General features: G+C 43.2%; 1 protein-coding gene across 2 annotated transcripts in view; it reads left to right on the top strand.

Annotated features, from left to right (window-relative positions):
* The first annotated feature begins 19,869 nt into the window (after positions 1-19,869).
* The window catches only part of SPSB4 (splA/ryanodine receptor domain and SOCS box containing 4), a 75,376-nt gene continuing 74,728 nt past the window's right edge, over positions 19,870-20,517 (top strand). For both annotated transcript variants that reach the window (XM_090282973.1, XM_090282974.1), the window contains exon 1: positions 19,870-20,489. The gene's annotated coding sequence lies outside the window, so the exon portion shown is untranslated. The remainder of the gene's footprint in view (positions 20,490-20,517) is intronic.

Genomic DNA, 20,517 nt, shown 5'->3' with positions numbered 1-20,517 from the left:
GCCATTCTAAATGATAGCTTTTCTGGATAGAGTTATCTAATTTGTAGGTCCTTGCTTTTCATCACTTTGAATACTTCTTTCCAGTCCCTTCTTGCCTGCAAAGTTTCTTTTGAGAAATCAGTTGATAGTCTTATGGGAACTCCTTTGTAGGTAGCACTCTGTTTTTCTCTTGTTGCTTTTAAGATTCTCTCTTCCTCTTTAACCTTTGTCATTTTAATTCTGATGTGTCTTGGTGTGGTCCTCTTTGGGTCCTACTTGTTTGGGACTCTGTACTTTCTGGACTTGTATGTCTATTTCCTTTGCCAAATTAGGGAAGTTTTCTTTCATTATTTTTTTCACATGATTTTTCAATTTCTTGCTCTTCTTCTCTTTCTGAAACCCCTATGATTCAGATGTTGCTAGGTTTAAAGTTGTCCCAGAGATTCCTAAGCCTCTCCTTGTATTTTTGGTTTTTGTTTTGTTTTGTTTTGCATTTTGTTTCTTCTTTTTGTTCTGGTTGAATGTTTACTTCTTCCTTTTTTTCCAAATTGTTGATTTGAATTGCAGCTTCCTTCCCTTCACTATTGGTTCCCTGTATATTTTTCTTTATTTCACTTTGTATAATCTTCATTTCTTCCTTTATACTGTTTCCATACTCTCTGAGTTTTCTTATCACCAGAGTTTTGAACTCTGCATCTGACAGGTTGGCCATCTCTGTTTTACTTAGTTCTCTCTCTGGGGTTTTGTTCTGTTCTTTCATTTGGGCCATACTTCTTTGCCTCCTCAATTAGGCAACCTCTCCGTGTTTGTTTCTGTATATTAGGTAAAGCTGTTTTTACTCCATGTCTTAATAGCGTGGCCTATGTAACAAAAGTACCTGCAAATTGTGTAGGGCAGAGCCTTAAGTAATTGCCATGGCAGGGCAACCTGCTTCACGACTTTTGGGCTCTGTTTCTGATGGGGGGCTTGGAGAGGGAACAGTGTCATTGCTGAGCTTCTGGAAACTTGCCTGGCACTCGCCCCATTTCTAGTCACTTCACTCACTTCCCATATGCGATTGGCACCCTTCCGGGTGCTTCCCTGGGGTTTGCATATGTTCTAAGACCATGCAGACCCTTTAAGTAGCAAAAATCCAGCAATTTATACCACCATCCCAACCCCCGCTGCTTTTTACAACCAAAGGTAATGGGGGTTTATATTCCTGGAGCGGGAACCCTGGGCTGTGTGGTGGGGCCTGGGGCTTGGATCGCTCACTCCCAGGGTATCCCTCCCAATTTTTATCCAGCACATGTGAGTGTGGGACCTTCCACTTTGCTGCCACTTGTCCGAGCCACACCATTTCTCTGCCCCATCTCCATGACTCCACCCCTCCTACCCATCTGGATGAATGTGGCTTCTTGAAATCCTTGGTTGTCAGACTTCCATATAGCTTGATTTTTGACAGTTCTGGTTATTTATTTTTGAGATCTGGTTGTAATTCTAAGGCTGTATGAGGAAGCAAAGTATATCTACCTATGCCTCCATCTTGACTGGAACAAAACTGTTTCAAATGAAGTTAAAGACAACTAAGCACTACTGCTGTTACCAAGGAAAATGGGGTTCATTCACATGTCATTTTGGTGTAAAACCCAACAACTAGTGTTGAGGAAAACAGGTCTTTATTTACAATAGTCCAACCTGGGGAGGACAGTGAGCACTTCAGCTCAGAGCTCTGTTCTCCCATGGAACCCAGCACTTCCCTTGCTCCCCAAAAGGCTATAAACCAAAACCAAGCCCAATCGTTCCCCATCCTTACCTGTCAGATGTCTCCTTCAGGACCTGGAGTACCATGTCATCAGCCTCCATATAATAGTCCAGGGAAACATATACTGTGTTGCACTGGATCATGCATGGTTCTCTCTTTCTCCTTTCAAAGCCACATGGATCTCTCTTTCCTTCTAAAACTGCATAGTGCTCTCTCTACAAAATGGCTGCTGCCTTATTTTTAAATCCCTGCCTGTGACCTGTGATACAGTGGGTAGGGTAACCAGTCCTGACCATTCGCAGAACATTGCACAGGCCCAGTATGCTCTTTCCTCACCATTCTATAGTCAAAACCCCTCCCATCTTCTTGCGGCCTTGGAAGAACCAAAACTATTTGCAAAACTAAGACCCTAGCTATCAGCCATAGATATGCAAAGGCATCTTGAAAGCTGTCCCCTTCCCCCATCCCCCACCCACGGGCATTGGGGAATTCTGGAGACTCCATTCTGTCACACTAGAACCATTGTACAAAAAACAAGTGACCTTTTTGGCCAACCCAATATTTCCTTCCAGTTTGTTATTTTTCAGCTTGCTTTATTGTAATTTATATGTAATACTTTTTGCTTCCAAGAGTTTTATTGATTTTTCCTAGTTAAACTGAAATTTTTTCTTTATAGCTTTCTGAAAGAAGTCTAAGAACAAAAGGAATCCTTGAATGGTTTTAAGCATGGAAGTCATATGGTCTGATTTGTGTCTCAAATGGGGCTGCTGTGTGTGGAACTAGAAGCAACCCAGGGGGTGAGGGGCAAGATAAGTACAGGGAGAATGGTTAGAACGTGAGAAGCCAAAGCCTGGCTTGAAGGGAACAAACAGAAGAGCTGTCAGGAGGCCAAACCAATAGGACTGGTCATGGAGAATAAGAGAGAGAGAGAGGTGCTAAGGGTGACTCCCAGATTGCTGGCTTTGATAACGAAATGGAATGGAGCAGCCACTCTCTGACACAGCAAACACTAAAGGAGGGCTAGATTAATTATCTATTGTTTGTTCACTTGCTTTGGTGAGGGTTGGAGCTCAAGTTGGTGAGATAGGGAGTTAGCTTAGGACATGTGGAGCTGAAGTACCTCTGAGAGATCCGGGGGAGAGGAAGTAATTTAGTCCAGGGCAATGGAGCACAGAGGCCAGTCGTTCTGAGCTGTGTGTTCCCTCTTCACGTGTCTTGGCTTCTACATTGATGATTAAAGCTCAGCAAGCCCCTTCATAGTCTCAACCCACAATGTTTCACTCAACTTGTGTTCAGAGGTCGGCACAGATTGAAGGAATTGCTAAGTGGCATTCCTGGTGAGAAAAACAGCTTTTGATTTAAGCAGAAATATCCTTCTGGCCCTAAATTTATTCTTTTAACTTGAAATAATATAAACCTGTCCTGGCCGCTGTGCTCAGTTGGTTGAAACATTGTCCATAGAAGGTCACAGGTTTGATTCCCATCAGGGCACATGCCTAGGTTGCAGGTTCCATCCCCAGTGCCAGCATGTATGAGAGGCAGCCAATCAATATTTCTCTCTCATGTCAATGTTTCTCTCCCTCTCACTCTGCCTCCCTTCCACTCTCTCTAAAATCAATAAACAAATTCTTGGGTAAGAATTAAAATAAAAATAACAACAACAACAATAATAATAACGTCAACCTTACAGGAAAGTTGCAAGAACACTACAAAAAAAATGTCCTTTTTATGTATTATCTACTGCTTGTTATCTATTTTTGTATGAAAATTACCCCAATACTTAATGGCTTAAAACTACAACCATTATATTCTATATCATGGTTTTCCGTGTTGAGAATTTGGGCAGAGCTCAGTTCGGTGGTTTCTGTTCCATGTGACATTGACAGAGGTCATAGGATGGTATTCAGCTAGTGAATGGACTGATCTGGAGAATCCGAGAGCACTTTATCTCACATGTCTGGCACCTTGGTGAGGATGGCTGGAAGTGTTGACAGACAGGAGCACCTATCCAGGGTTTCTTCAGAGTCGTGGTCTCAGGGCACTGGACATCTTATAGTAGCCGAAGACCCCAGAAAAGGCTTTCCAAGAGGCTTACTCAGGTTGAAGGTGCAAACCTTCTCATGATGTAGCCTTGGAAGTCTCAGAGCATCACTCCCTGCATCCTAGAGGTCAAACAAGTCAGGAAGGCCTGCTCAGATTTAGAGATGAGAACTCATTTTTATCTCCAAATCAGAAGGGTAGCAAAATATTTGTGGCCATCTTCATAGTACCACACTTCAGCAATTGTTAACATTTTGCCACATGTGCTTTATCATTCTTCTCTCTGAACTAGTTGAGAGTAACTTGCATGCATCATGCTCCTTTACCCATAAATACTTTTTAATATTAAAAACAAAGAATTCTTTTACATATCCACAGTATGGCAGGGATTTTAACATTGACAATGAATATTATCATATTTCAATTGTCCAAATAATATCAGTTATAGCAAATTTTTTTCTGGTCCAGTATCCAATCAAAGGTCATATGTTATATTAGTTCTCAGGTCTCTTTAGTTGAGTCTTTATCTTTTCTTTTTCTTTCGTAACTTGGACATTTTAAAGAATTACAATCATGCCAATTGTTTCGTAAAATCTCCTGAATATGGGTTTGTCTGATATTTTCTCATTGTTAGCTTTAGGTTATGTACTTTTGGCCAGAATAGTACAGAAATGATGTTGTGTTCTTCTCCGTGCAAGAAGTCAGGAAACACATGATGCTGATTTGTCCCATGACTGGTAACGGTAATGTCAATCATGTTGTTAAAATAGTGCCTGTTAAGTTTCTATTTTTTCCTTTTCTAATTAATAATTATTTTTGAGGAGAGATTTATTGAGTCTGCCAATAGCCTGTTCCTCAGTAGACTTTAACCCACATGTTTGAGCACCCCTTGGTGATTCCCACCTGGCTCTCTTACTAGGATGGTAGGAAAATAGTGATCTTATAATATCATCATTTCTTCTGCATTTTTTAGTTGGCATTCTACAGTAGGGAAGAGCTGTCCTTTATGGATATATGGACTTATGGATTTCTATTATATTCAATTGATTATGATTCATTACTACCATGCGTTTGAATGTTTAGTGCCTTCAGGTGTCTCCCATGCACTTTTAATATATTGCTATTATTTCTTACCTTTTGTCACAGATGCTATTCCAGACTCCTCTTGTACTTTCCCTAAGTTCTTGAATCAGCCATTTTTTCAAGCACCCTTGGTTCTTTTTAGCAAAGAATGCTTTTTTGAAACACAGAATCATGTGCTAAAGTGTCAGTGCTCCAGGGCCCTTTCACTGGACAAAGCTAGAAATGCCAGTGTCTCTATTCCAATCCAGCTCTGGAAGGTTTTGCTTGCTTTGCCACATTTTATGGTTATATCTCCTCTCTTCCACAGTGAGAACTTTAGTTCCTGGCAACATTATTATATTCACTTATTTGTTCAAACCTAAAAACATAGAAAGTGGTTTTAGAATTCTTATGCTCATACTACTATAGAAAACCAAATCAATTAAGTCAAATACAAGACTTACTCATTTCTTCATTCAATTGTCAGGAGTGGCTGAAACTTGTCAGGATTTGTCCGCAAGGCAGGGTATATTGATTCTGGCCTAAAGTGATCATTCTGTTAACATAAAAGGGATGAGGGAGCCATTGAGGTTTTTTGGTGGGCACCAGTAGTGGTTGCTAGTCTTTCCGGGTGTTATCTGGAGGATGCTGTGGGAAGGGAATGAAGTGAGGAAGAGGAGCCTGGACAACCAAGGTCCAGGGGAGAGATGATAAAGGCCTGAACCAGGGAAGCCTGCTAGGGGTGTGTTGCCCATGAAATCATCTGAGCCCTTTTAGAATCTTGCACTCTAGTCTGCACCAGTTCCCTGGATAATGTATTTCAAATGTGCATCCTCCAGTGTCAGGAGAACACTGGCCATGTGACCTTGGATGTGTTATTAGCCTCTCTGAGCCTCACACAGGCCACTTTGGCTCTAGCAGAAAGGATATGAGCCTGTTAATGATGTAGCTCAGAGAATTTTTCCAAATATACTTCTAATCAATGGTTTGGCCAATAACATGCTTTTCTTTAACTGGCAATTACATATTCCTTTTAATGCTACAGGAATCCCAGATCTTTTTAATCGATGGCATTGTAATAGCAGTTTTTGTCTAAACCACTTTATTTTCCTAAAGAATTAGAGACTATGTCAAGGATATAATGAGATAATTCAATGAGAAAATGAAATACTTGACTACCACACAGGTAATAGCTGACAAAAAAATCCCAAGTGGCAATAGATCAGGTAATGGGAAGTGGGTAACTTCCATTTGTGTGAATGAAATATATTCCAAGTTATTAATTTCCCATGTGCTGAGGCCTGCTGTTCCCAGTGATGGCTTGGCCTGGCTGCCTCTCCACAGAGGGGTGCTACCATGTCAGTAGTGAGGTGTAGTGGGCAGAAATCAGGGCTTTGGAGTCACCCAGACATGTATTCAAACTCAACCCTGTTATTTATTGCTATATGATGCTGCACTGTTAAATAGGGGTAAGAAATCCTGACCCTGTAAGATATTATGTGACTTTCATGAGATAATGAATGAGGAAAGCCAAGTACACAGACACACAGTAAATAAAAGTTTCCTTCTCCCTCTGCAACTTCCGTGGATTTACTTCTGTGTCCTGACAAAGTGCTACTTACCTGTATATTCCCTCAGCCCTGCAGTGGCCTCAGCCTCATACACCATCAGCCAACTCTGAGGAAAAGACCACCAGAGGAATGAGAGCCAAGAGGGATAATACTTCTTCCAACACCACATCCGATATTTACTTCTTTCAGGACTCAAGGAACAATAAGTCACCTGCTTCTCTCTTTATAAAAAAAACTTAATAAATGTTTTAAAACACCTGTCCAGTGCCCGGTCTCTGTATTGGATTTTATGGATGATACAACGAAGCATAAGATGCAGTCTCTGTCCTCTGGGAACATAAAATTCCACTAAGGCCCCAAGAGAAGCACAATGCAAAGCAGACAGACCTGGGTTCAAATCCCAGCTCTGCCACTTACTAACTATGTGACCTTGAACAGCTCCTTAACCTCTCTGCGCCTCTATTTCCACATCTGTAAAACAGAGCCACCAGTAGCTATGTCATCAGGTCATTGTGAGATTTAGAATAGCCATTATATGTAAGGGACCTGGCACAGAGGAGGTGCTTGGAAAATCTGAGTTCCTTCAACCTTGAACCACATGGTAGTTAATTAATGTAACAGAAAATCTATTACACGTCAGCCTGTAATTCGTTGACAAGTGAAATATCCTGAAATAAAGGCTCTTTGAATTCAGTGGAGGGCAGAACCATTCAGGCTGAGGTAGGTAGGGTAGATTCCTGGATTAAGAAGGGAAATGACTAGCATACTCCAAGGATGGGCTGATTTTCTCAAATGCTTCATGGGAGCTTTGGCCTCAAGACCTCGTCTACTGCACAAATGGTAAAGAATAAAGACTTGAGCGCCTAAAATAGAAGTGGCTCATTGAAGACTGAACAAAGTCATTCAGTTATCCACCCAAAGCCCAGATCAGAGATACTGTGTTCACTCTAACTGCCAGTTCTCACCATCAACCTGTCTCAATGGCCTTCCAGCCCACTAGGAATGAATTGTCCTTCCTCCTGCAGTAATCAAAGTTCATGGGCAGTAACAAACCAAATGAGGACAGATATATGTCTAGGATTTTAAAAATGCTAACAGCCAGACATTTGTTTGCCTCAATAATCCTAAAGCATTGCTTTAAACAAAAATGTACAAGGAAATTTACTTGTAGAAGAGGATTGCTTTAAACAAAAATGTACAAGGAAATTTACTTGTAGAAGAGGATGTTAATAACAATTACCAGCTTTGGTAAATTATGTTATTGTTTCCAGTTATCAACTTCCTCTTCTGTAAAAGAATCATGAATTCCTCCTCTGCTGGGACTCTCTGTGGGCAGAGCATGGCAGCAGCACATTGATTCTCAGGAGGGCCATCTGACCTGCTTTGTCCAATGGAGTATGAGAGGATGTCATAGGCACCACATCAGAACAAAAACATTAAATGCATTTCAATGGTTTATTGGGCCTCATGCTCTTGTCTTCTTAGATGATGCGACTGTCAACCTAGGTCCCAGAATAAGAACGTTTGGTGCTCTAGGTAAGCCAGCCTCTGCTGAGTCATGACAGAGTTAAGCAGACCAAATAGACCAGCAGACCCATAAGCTAGAAATGTTTGTTATTGTAAGTCACCAAGATGTGGAGGGTTTTTTTTGTTGTTGCTGCAGCAAAAGCTGACTTGTACATCAGCATTAATTGAACACTTGCTCTGTGTTGGCACTGTCCTGAGCATTTACATGTGTTCTCCCATTTAATCCTCACATTAGGTATGTAAGGTAGTGTTCCAGCTAGGCTTTTCCATTATAAACATCAGAAAATTACTCTGTGTACAAAAGGAAGTGCAAAAGGAAGGCTTTGCTTCCAGCCAACACAGAACAATAAAATCTGGATGTTTCCTCCCACCTGAAAGAACTCAAATATCAGACAAAATATATGAAACAATGGTTCTCAAGACATTAGACATTAGGCAGTGAAGGACAGTGATGTCTAAGAGATGAGAAACAAACAATTGACCCAGCTTTAAGCCTAGAGAGAGTTTCCAGGAGGTGGCACAAAAAAAAGGGGGAAGCCAGACAGAGCATGGTGACCTCCTTGATTTAGGAATACAGAGCTAGGAGTGGGAGGCCAAGGTGACAAAAATTTACAGGGCCAAATACTGAAAAGAAAGCTACATAGAAAGGAGGCTGTGGAGATTTGCCGAGGGTCCCCCTGAAGTATTCAGCTGAGTCAAGATCAGGGTGTGCATAAGAGAAAAGTATCCAGGGCATGGAAAATAACTAACAAAAAGTCTAGAGGGAACCATCCTGGAGCTCACCTAGAACGAGAAACAGCGCCTGTTCTCACCAGCCGGTTGGACACCAAACAGAAAACTCAAAAGGCTATTGCTCCATGGTGGGAAAAGATTACCAGGCATGCCAAGAAGCAGGTACATGCAACCCAAAGTGAGGAGAAAAATCAATCCATTGAAACTAACCAGGAAATGACACAGATGATAGAATTAGTAGACAAGGACATTTTAAAAGTACTATGGCTGTATTCCATATATTCCAGCTACTAGAGGAAAGACTGCATATGTTAAATAAAGACATGGGAGATGTAAAAAAGTCCCCAAGTTAAATCTATAGAGACAAAAACTACAGTATCTGAGATGAAAATACACTGTATGGGATTAATTGCAGATTAGATATAGCAAAGGAAAGATTAGTAAAGTTGAAGACATAAAAATAGAGACTGTTGAAAATGAAGCACAGAGAGAAAACAGATGAAAAAAAATGAAGAGAATAGTAGTTGTAGGACAACTTCATGTGGCCTATGTATGTGTAATTGAAGTCTTTGAAGGAAATGGAAGGGGCAGAAAAAGTATTTGAAGAAATAATGGCCAAAATAATTCTCACTATGATGAAAACTGTAAACCACAGATCTAAAAAGCTCAACAAAACCCAAGCACAAAAAACATAAAGAAAACTACAGCAAGGACCATCGTAATCAAATTGATTAAAACCAATTTGGGAAGAGGGGACAAATAGTCTACAGAATAACAAAAATGAGGATGACAGTGGATTTTTGGTCAGAAACTAAGCTAAAAGGCAAGCAGCAACATCTCTAAAGTGCTGAAATAAAAAATAAATCCATCAACCTAGAATCCTTCACAAAGAGAAAAAATTTTAAAGATTTTATTTATTTATTTTTAGGGAGAGGAGAAAGGAGGGAGAGAAACATCGATCAGTTGCCTCTCACACGCCCCCAACTGGGGACCTAGCCCACAACCCAGGCATGTGCTCTGACCAGGAATAAAACCTGCAACCCTTCCATTCACAGGCTGGCGCTCAGTCCGTTGAGCCACACCAGCCAGGGCCCAAGAGAACATCTTTCAAAAGTGAAGGCAAATAACATTTTTTCACACATACAAAAGCTGAATAACTCATCATCATCAGATCTGCACTATAAGAAATGTTTCAAGGAAATCCTTCAGGCAGAAGGAATGAAAAGTATGTGAAATGGTCACTGTATGGGTAAATATAATGACTTAAATTATTATTTAAATATCTTTAAAAGATAATCAACTGTGTAGAGCAAAAATAAAAGTGTAGTAACAGGTTTATAACATATGTAAAATGTATGACAGGAGTAAAATGTATGATAGCCATACACAAAGGCCAAGAGAGAGACATGAAAAATGCTGTTAGCAAATTCTTACCCTATATGTGAAATGGTATCATACTACTTACAGGTGAACTGTGACAAGTTAAAGACGTGGCCTCTAAACCCCAAAGTAAGCACTAAAATAACAGAACAATGTTATACAGCCAAAAACCAACAAAGGAAATGAAATGAACTTAAAAAAAAATAAAAATAAAAAAGAAGACACAAAAAGAGGGAGAGAGAACAAATGGAACAAATACAAAGCAAACAGCAAAAGAGTAGGTTTAAACCCAACCATATGAATGATCACATTAAGTGTAATATAAATACCCCAATCAAAAGGCAGAGATTGCCCAATCAGATAATAGAACAAGGTCTCAACTCTATACTACCTAGATGCAACTCATTTTATTTTTTCATTTTTTGGTGAACAATTTATCTTTATTCTTTAAATTATATTTATTGATTATGCTATTACAGTTGTCCTGATTTTTCCCCCTTTGCCCCCTCCACCCAGCACCCACTATACCCTCAGGCAATCCTCACACCATTGTTCATGTCCATGGGTCATGTGTATAAGTTCTTTAGCTACTCCATTTCCTATATTGTACTTACATCCCCATGGCTATTCTGTGACTACCTATTTGTACTTCTTAATCCCCTCTCCTCTTCACCCATCCCCCACAACCTCCTCCCCTCTGGTAACCATCAAAATGCTCTCCATATCCATGATTCTGTCTCTGTTCTTGTTGTTTGCTTAGTTTGTTTTTTAGGTTCAATTGTTGATAGATTTGTATTTCTTTAATTCAGTAGCTGTCAGACTTCCATTCAACTCGATTTCTGGTGGTTCAGAGTGATGGTTGTTTATGTTTTAGTTGTAATTTTGATGTGCTTGTGCAAAGAGGTGAGCCACGCCTGCCTACATCACCATCTTGACCAGAAGAAAACCCATTTTAAATAAAAAGACACATATTGGTTACAAACAAAATGATAGGGAAAGATACATAATGGTAACAGATTTTAAAACAAAGCTAGAATGAATATAATAATAGCAAACAAAAGAGATTTCAGAGAGGTGAGTATTAGCAGGAACACAGAAGGTCATTTCATAAAGGGACTTAGCAACTCAACAGTGAATGTACCTAAAGCATGTGGAACAAATACTAATAGAACTGCAAGGAACAGCAGCAAATTCACAAGAAGAGTAATAGATTTCAACATTCTTCTCTTAATAATTGACGGAACAGGTAAACAGAAAATCCGTAAGACTATGGAAGACTTGACTAACATAACCAATTTGACCTCATTGCTGTTTCCAGAACACTCCATCCAACAACAAGAGAATACACATTCTTTATAAGTCGTCGGCAGTCGTCCGTCTCGAGAGACGATGGTGTAGCTTCTTAAGAGTCTATCTGCACCGCCGAGAATGGCTGTGCAGTCCGACTCGGGAGTGACACGGTATCTGTCTCCTCCCGTGTTGAATCGACATCTTGCGATGATGCTGGAGTGTCCTCTCCAGTGAAGCTGAAGCTACAGAGCCTGGGCAGGGTGATATGGAGGGTCTGCTGTTGCCCATGCAGCAGACCCCCCCTCTCTTCGCAGCTGAAGGATCCAAGGGAAAGACAGAGTCAATACAGCTTGGCTTCAGGTGCGCCGCAGGAGTTGCCGGTGTTGACTACAACGTCAAACCGCCTTAGGGACTCCGGCTCCGGATTTTCTGTCGGGGTTTACTCCCTTAGCCTTTCCCCTGAAGAGGTCTGCCGCAAGGCAGCGGAGGTTTTTTGGAATCAGAGTTTTCCTTCTCTGATGTGCCCTGACTGGAAGATCGAACCAGCGACACTTAGCTCGCAGGCCGACGCTCAATCCACTGAGCCAAACCAGCCAGGGCAATTCTTTATAAGTACACTGAAAACAATTACAAAGATCAACTATATTCTGAGCAATAAACTAAATTTCAGTAAATTTAAAACTTTACATCATACAAAGAATATTCTCTGACCACCATAGAATTAAATTAGAAATCAATACCAGAATGATATCTGAAAAATCTCCAAATATTATTTAGAAAAAAAAAACACAATTCTAAGTAACCTATGAGTCAAAGAAGAATTTTAAGTCACAAAGTATTTTGAAGTGAATGAAAATGAAATGCAACATAGCAAAATTTGTGGGATGCAGCTAAAACAGTCCTTAGAAAGAAATTTATAGCACTAAATGCCTATGTTAGACAAGAAAAATAGTCTCAAATCAATAATCTCAGCTTTCACCTTAAGAAACTAGGAAAGGAAGAGCAAATGTCTGCCTAAGTAAGCAGGAAAAGAGCAGTAAAGATCAGAGCAAATCTCAATAAAATAGAAAGGAAAAAACAAAAAGCTTATTCTTTGAGATCAATAAAACTGATAAACTGCTCACCAGCTGAACAGGCAGAGAGAGAGACCCAAATTACCAATATTAGAAATCAGAGAGAAGACTTCACTACAGATTCTACATATTGTAAAATGATAACAAGGAAATATTATGGACAACCTAATGCTAACATATCCAATAATTAAATGAAATGGATAAGTTTCTTAAAAGATAAAAGTTAACCCAAGCTCACTAAGAAACAGATGACCAGAATAGCTCTGTATCTATTAAGGAAATTGAATTTCTATTAAAAAATTTCCCACAAAGAAAATTCCAGACCCAGATTACTCCACTGGTGAACTCTGTGAAACATTTAAGGAGGAAATAATACTGATTCCACACAAACTCTTCCAGAAAATAGAAAAAGAAAAGATACACTTCTTAATTCATTCTTGAAGACCAGCATTAGCTTGTTGCTAAACCCTGGCAAAGCTATTACAAGAAGAGTACAGACCAGTAACCCTTATGAACATAGATGCATATGGAATCCAACAACGTATGAAAAGAATACATCAAGACCAATTAAAACTTATCCCAGAAATGCAAAGCTAGCTCCACATTGAAAACTCAATCAGTGTAATTCATAGTATGAACAAAAAGAAAGGAAATTGGGAAGTCACAGAATGACTGGGGAGGCTGGAGAACTAGATCCAGAAAAAAGGAGGCAGCAACAACAGAATCAACAACAAATTCAGTGCTGCAGAACCACAGCTGGAATCACGCCCAAACCCAATCTGTGGAGGACACCCACGCCCCTCCCAGCTGAGCACTGGACATGGGGGTGGGCACCACTGCTAATGCTGTCCCTGGGGTCTGGAGGTTGCTGTGGCCAACCCAGCTTCCATCAGAATAAATTCATGATCCTTGCTTTTTTGAATGCCTGCTTCTAGCTTTGAAGATGCAAGAGGGGGTTTCTGATTGGTCAGGAAGACTAGTAAAGGGACCAGGACAGAAAGGATGCCTAGTTGCCAACAACAGATCCACTCCATCTCCTTCATGCATGTGAGGACACAGTAAAACATTAAATAACTCACAGAATCATTGGGATTGCAGGAAACTAGGCTCTGGACTGAGTTTTCAGAAACATATCTGTAACTACACTGCAGAGCTAGCCTGGGCAGGAAGCTTCTGCCACAATTGAGATCAGAAAGCTGCCACTCTTGTCCCAATTACAGAAAAGAGCTGCTGCCTCTGTTGCCCCAGAAGTACCAGCCAGAATGGACTGCCTAGGCCCAGGGCATTTCCCCACGGAGCTCCCTTCTGAATCAGACTGGTGTGTCTGTTTGGCAGAATCCAGATCACATCCACATCCAGAGGCAAGGGAAGCTGGGAAATGAAGGGGGGTTGTTTGTTTGATTTTACCCAAAACAAAATGTGAAGACGGTTTGCAAGCAAGTTGAGAGCCAGGACCAAGCGCTGGGCTTTTTGCCCATCAGCGGGAAGTGACTCTGCTTCCTACCCAGAGTTCTTCACGCTTAGGAAGGCAGTTCAGCTGCTCGAAATCCAAAAGTGACAAATCCACCAGAGAAGGCACTTTGTTAATTCCCTTTCACAGACTGGAAGCTCAGCTCCCAGACACTTGATAACTTGTGCAAGATCACAACTTGAGGAACCAGCCTTTACAGACATCACCTCCTTTAATCCTCACAACTCCATGTGGTAGATATTATCATCCCATTTTATATAAGAGAAAAATGAGGATTATAGAAATTAATTAAAATCTAAAAATCCTGTGGTGTGGCTCCACCATGATCTGCCCCTCCCATCTCACCACTTCATCACCATGTGCCAAGGCATTTTATGAAAATATAACTCTTCAGACCTCTGGATATAGGTATACATGTTTATGTGCATGGGTGTGCAGGTACATGTGCATGTGTGTGTGTGTCCTTAATATCTTGTCCTGCACCAAGTTCAGTATTCACTAGATGAATTTGAGAGTCCTTGTCACTGACTCTCGCCTGTCTTCTTTCTTGCAGACTAACTTAGGTGTATTTCAGAGATTCCTGGGCCCTATTGACTCTATATAGTTTAAGATGTAAAGAGCAGTAGGATGGGGAATGTTTAGAGTGATTTCATTGCCCTAAAAATCTTGTTTCCTATTCATCCCTCCCTGCCCTCAACCTTGGGGAAACCCCTGATCTTTCTACTGTCTCCATAGTTTTGCCTTTTCCAGAATGTCATATAGTTGTGCTAATACAGTATGTAGCCTTTTCAGATTAGCTTTTTCTCTTAGTAATATACATTTAGGTTCCTCTGTGTCTTTTTATAACTTGATAGTTCATTTCTTTTTAGTGCTGAATAATATTCCATTGTCGGGATAGGCCATAGTTCATTTATCCATTTGTCTGTTAAAGGGCATTTTGGTTGCTTCCAGTTTTAACAATTATGAATAAAGCTGCCATAAACACCCAGATGCAGGTTTTTGTGTAGACATCAGTTTTCAGCTCCTCTGGATAAACACCAAGGAGTATTGATTGCTGAATCATATGGTAAGAGTATTTTAGTTTTGTAAGACACCACCAAACTGTCTTCCCAAGTAGCTGTGCTATTTTGCAAACCCACCAGCAATGAGTGAGAGTTCCTGTTGCTTCACATATTTGCCATTATGTGATGCTGCCAGTGTTCTGGATTGCAGCTGTCCTAACAGGTATGTGTGGTTTCTCATAGTTGTTTTAATTTGCATTTCCTTGATGACATAGAATGTGGAGGAGTGAAGCAATTTTTAGCATTTCATTTTGATGGGCTGACCCATGCTAGACAGGGAACCAACAATTCCACTCCAAAGAACAGACTTAAGAAAACATTAGCACAGATACACTCAGGGACCTGTTCAAGAGTGTTCATAGCAGCTCTGTCTACAACAGTCCCAAGCTAGAACCAATCCAAATGCCCCTTGAGAGGAGCATGGAAAATAAATTACTGATGAAGACTCTCTCTTTTGACCAAATTTTAATCAGCCTCCTGTTTTGACCAGACCTGACTTTGAACTTCCCTCTGTCCTTGCAGAATCCAGTTTGAACAAGAAACCTGCTAAGTCAGTTTAGTGAAAATTTGCCACCCTTTGGTATTGGACCACCCTCAATAGCTAATCAAATTCCTCATCTGTGACCCTAGCCTTCCTTTAGCAAGAACCCTGTTAGGTCAGTAGCCAGAATCCTCCCTTTTCCCTGATGTTTGCTCTTAGTAATTTTCTATCAACTGACCCTCACCCTGCTCCTTGGCTAGAAATCCACACTTGTCCTTATTGTGTTCAACGTGGAGCCTGAGCTCTCTCTCAGCTACAAAACCCCATTGTAGTAGCCCCCTTGAATAGAGCCTTCCTATTGTTTCTAACAGAGTCATAAATAAGTTATTAACATTGTTTGTCACCTAATGAACTACTATTATAGGCCATGACAACGAATAGGCTACAGTTACATACATCAACATGGATGAGTCTTGTTAATCCAAAAAAGCAAGTCCCAGAAAATATGTAGTGTAGCATGTTTTAATAAAGTTAAAAAAATAAGTACAAGTAAATAAAATAATTTTTAGGCATATATACATATACATATATGTGTCTAATTTATATATATATATTTTAAACAATCCAAGGAAGTGGTAAACCTTAACAGCCAGGATAGTGGTTTTATGTGAGGGGAAGGCAAAAAAAAATGGGCTAGGTAAGGAGCACATATGGGGATGTAGGAGCCTTGGGTTGGATGGTGGGTTCATGGGTGTTTATTATATTATGAATAAATATTAAAATAAATAAGGGGCATGCGTGGGCTAATGATGACAGTGTGTAATGAACCCAGGACTATGACTAATCCAATTATCAGCATTCAATGTATTAAATTAGAAGGAGAAAAGGAAGGAAGGAAGGAAGGAAGGAAAGGTCTTTTCTTCCTTCTGTTCATCTTCAATCATTTATTACATAAACATTTATTAGATGTCTACTGTGTACCTGGCCCTGGGTTAGGTGCCATCCCAGAGCACTGGGACGAATCACACACAGTCCTGTTCTAAAAGAGTCACTGTCTGCTGCAGGAGTCTGACAATTCCCAAAGGCTTTGCGAAGTGTCATGATGGAGGTGAGGCAACAAAGTTCTGTAGTTTCAGCAAAGGAGCCCCTAACCCACCCAGGGCTACTTGGGAGGACTGTAGAGCTTTGTATTTTTGAGAAATTATTAAGATGAAAATGTAAGTGGGAGTGCAAAGGCTATAAAGATGAAAAAAGACAGCTCTGCCCTAGAAATGCTTACATCTTGGGGGCAAGGGGGTGGCCGGGAAAGAGGCAAGAGCAACAGTGGGACTGGACCCCTGAGGGAGGGAAACACACTGAGCCAGGGTGTCAGGGGGCATGCAGACCACAAGCGTACAGGCAGAGAGCTGACAGGTGGCTCAGAGTTCCCTGGGGAGTCTGTACCAGGCAGAAAGTTTACTGTGTGCAAATGCCTGTTTCAGGGAGAAAGAGCTTGGCTCATTGGGGTTGCTTAGAGGATCTCAGCGTGGCCTGGCCCAGAGCACAGATGTGGGGAATGTGACTAGTAACAGAAGCCAGATTCAACTAAGAAGTGGGAAGACCATCCCGTGGGCCATGGTGTACCTCTGAAGGAAGTGTCAGGGGAGATTTTACTTTATGAAGACAGCTATGGCAGTAGGGCAGAGGTGAGGGGACTGTGCAGCTGTGGACCTGGTGGTGTCTGAGCTGTTGAGAGGAACAAGATCAGGGAGATGAGCACCTTAAGGGCAACACCACACTATAGGTTGGGCTCCAAAGGAAAAAAGGAGGGAAGGGGCACGCAGACCTCACACACCACTGTTCTCCATGGCATGCACATCCTCAGAGCAGCTTCAAGCTCAAAAATTTCTCAGAACTGAGGATTTTTCCCTTGATTTCTGTTAAGCTGCAGTTGATCCTTGTGGAAGACAGAGGAGACCGAGGAAACCGAGGTTGCAATATCTAAAACCTGGTACGTAGATTTTAAACTATGCCCTGTTGGGAGAAGAAGCAAGAAGTGGCAGGGTTCACAGCTTTGCATTAGAAATAGCAGTTCTCCACCATCCGCATGGCCCCAATGAACCTCCTGAAGTCATGCCTTTAGGCATGACTTTGCCTCAGCTCAAGAATTTCAAGAGTGCTGCAGATCTTCCTGAGAAGTAGAAGAACATTTATTGAACACACTACAATGACTCACCAAACTCAGGAATGCTCAAACAGAAGCCACAGTTTTTTAATAACTTAATCTTGGGAAGGACATCCCATCACTTGTTGACTTCAAGTCAACAAGGCCAGCCCACACCTTAGGGGAGTGTTGCACCAGGGTGTGAAACCAGGTGTCGGGATCCCTGGGAGCCCTTTCAGAGGCTACACACCTTAATCAATCTGAAGAGTTTTCGCAGGATATCCTGGCTTCTCCCCAAATGGCAAGTTCTTTCCCCTGATAGCCAGGGGCTGGTGTACTTGGGGGCCTACAGGGACACCTGAGGTGCTGTTGTCAACACTCCTTCGTGCCTGAGTCACAGTTACAGTTGCAGGGGCCAGTGTGGTGAGCCCACCTACAGCCCCCAAGAGAGACAGAAGGTAGCTTCTCCAATTGTGGCCATTGCTCCCACCCCATCTTGTGCTTGAAGCTGCTGTCATGTTTTCTGGGGAGGAGTGGAAGCGTGGGCACACCCTCATCAACCACGTCAGCCAGGTTGGGTTGGGTCCGGGTGGAGAAACTATTAGCTTTAAAGTCCTCTTTAAACTCCTCTTTGCTTCTCTTCTTCCTTCAGTTTCTTTCCTTGCTCCCCAGCCATGTCTATTGCCCCCACAGTAGCTAGCCACGTGGGTGCTCCAGGAGCTTCCTGACAGGGGTGGGGAAAGACTGCTGTGGAGATCCCTGGCAATACAGTAAGTGTGAGGGAGGTCTGACCTGCCACTCAGGTCAGTTCAACTACATTTACTCAACATGTGTTCTCGACTGGGTACAGGGGATCCAGAGATGTATAAAATACAGATGCTTGCCCTCCTGGGGGTTCACAGTATTAGGAGGGAGACAGATGTGCAAATGCAACAACAAAACAGTAAAATAATTGCAATAATTACTTGATCAGAACATCCTTTTGTCACCCCCACCACAACTGCCCTGATTCATGAAGCATCATCTTTGCTTGGGCTATTTCAGTAGCTTTCAAGCTAGTTTCCTCTGTCCATCCACTCTGATGCTGAGAGATCTTTCTAGGATGGAAATCTGACAATGTCACTACCCTGGTTAAAGGCTTCCCCAAATGATCTTGGGAAAAGGCTAAACTCTTGGGACAGCCCCCAAGACCCTAGCCACTATCTATATCCCTCCAGCTTCATACTCCAGTATCATACTCCACCTTCTACTCCAGTCATACCATAAGCTCTGTGCTGTGGTAGTTGACCCAAGTGACCATCCTGTTCGCCTGTCTCAGGAGCTAATTTCTGTAGCCACTTCCACTAGGAAGCATTCCCAGATTGCCCTTCCCAGTCTGGGAAAGGAGCCCCACAGCCTCCGTCAAAGTATTTCCCTCACGGAGTTGTATTGTCTTGACTTGTCTGTGTCCCGGATGAAATGGGAGCTCTATAGCTAGACTTTTTGGTGCTTGGCCCAGAGAAGGCTGGCCGTTGTGGTGGTGGGGCAGGGGATCAGACCAACCAACTGTGGAATGGAACTGAAGTAAAGTCTGGGAACAAAGAGGAGGGCCTCCAGAATAGAAACTTTCGATTTACCCAAGGAAGCACAGATGCTAGAAGCACCCTTTTGGCCTCCACTCTGGCCACGCCCTCTCCCTTATCACTCAGCTCAAACTCACCAAGCAGTGCACCATCAGCGCTGGTAACCGGCAAGGAAGAGACCCATTTCCCTTCACCTCGGGTGGGCTAGAAGGCCCTGTGAAGCAAGTGCCGTATGAAATTGGACTTCGAAAGATTATTTGGAGCTTGATCATTAAAAATAAAGTGCGGACCTGTGTCTGAGTAAGAGGATACTAAACCAACCTCTCTTCCTGGCTTCTATTTCCCACGTGCTTTTTGGGTAAAGACACCAAAGCTTCGGAATGACTGTGGGTGTCTCCTCCCCCGTCAGGGGTACCCACCGTGGTGCTCCAGGCGCACTTGAATGAATGGGGGAGGACTCGCGCTCATGAATGAGTGCGTGAGTGAGGGAGTGAGCAGGCGAGCGTGAGGGTGAATGGCGACCGTGCCACCGACTCTGCACAGGGGAGCAGGCGCGGGCTCCACTTCCCTCTCTCGCCAGCTGGTGGCCTCGGGAAGGTGGCGGCGCCAGCAACGGCCGGAGCTGGGACGGGCCGGGGCGCGGGATGGTGGGGGAAGGGGCGTTCCCGGCGGCCGCGCCTTCCTCGGCTATTGGATTAGTGGCCTTCAGGGATGAGCTCAGCCGGATCGGCTTTCAGCTGCAGCCTCCGGGCTGCCCGGGAAGGCGGGGAGCAGGCGGCGGCAGAGGAGGGGGAGGCGGCAGCTGCAGCATCCAGTGCTGGCCGCGACGGCCAGCGCGCCCCGCGCACAAAGGCTCCCAGCCCCTGGGGAGGGCGATGAGTGCACCGCAGCCCGGGCCCGGGCCCCAGCTCCCGCCACTGCTGCCTGCGCCCATGGCACGGGAGAAGACGCAGGGCGTGCCAGGGGTCAGCGGCCGAGGTGCGGCCCATGAGCCCTGAGCTCGGGACTAGCTGCCCTCCGTGTAGGGCGCAGAGCTTCGGAGCGGCTACAGTGAGGGCCTCGCCGGGTCCCTGGGATCCGCGCAGAAGGGGGCTTCCCCACTCCTACCAGACCTCTCGCACCTTCCCGCGGCTCCCAAGCGCCAACTTCCCCAAGAACGCTCCAACTCCAGGCCTCCCCACAGGGCAGAGGGGGTGCTGCTGCTGGGCACCAGCCGTGAGGACGAACCCCCTGGCCCCGGGCAGCTAGCCGGCATCTTCAGGGAAGCTCGGGCGCCCCTGAGTGGGCGGAGGCGGCAGACGCCTCTCCCGGGAGTCCAGGACCTGCCAGTACTGGCGATTCCTCCCGGGCAGGCGCTCGCCCTTTCTTTTATGGTGAGTATTCTCCAGCTTCTGGTGAGGG

The sequence above is a fragment of the Furipterus horrens genome, unplaced genomic scaffold (genome assembly GCF_987537825.1).
Source record: "Furipterus horrens unplaced genomic scaffold, mFurHor1.1.pri manual_scaffold_7, whole genome shotgun sequence".
Lineage (NCBI taxonomy): Eukaryota > Metazoa > Chordata > Mammalia > Chiroptera > Furipteridae > Furipterus > Furipterus horrens.
The sequence above is the reverse complement of the archived record's forward strand: the minus strand, read 5'-3'. Positions and strand labels throughout refer to the sequence as shown.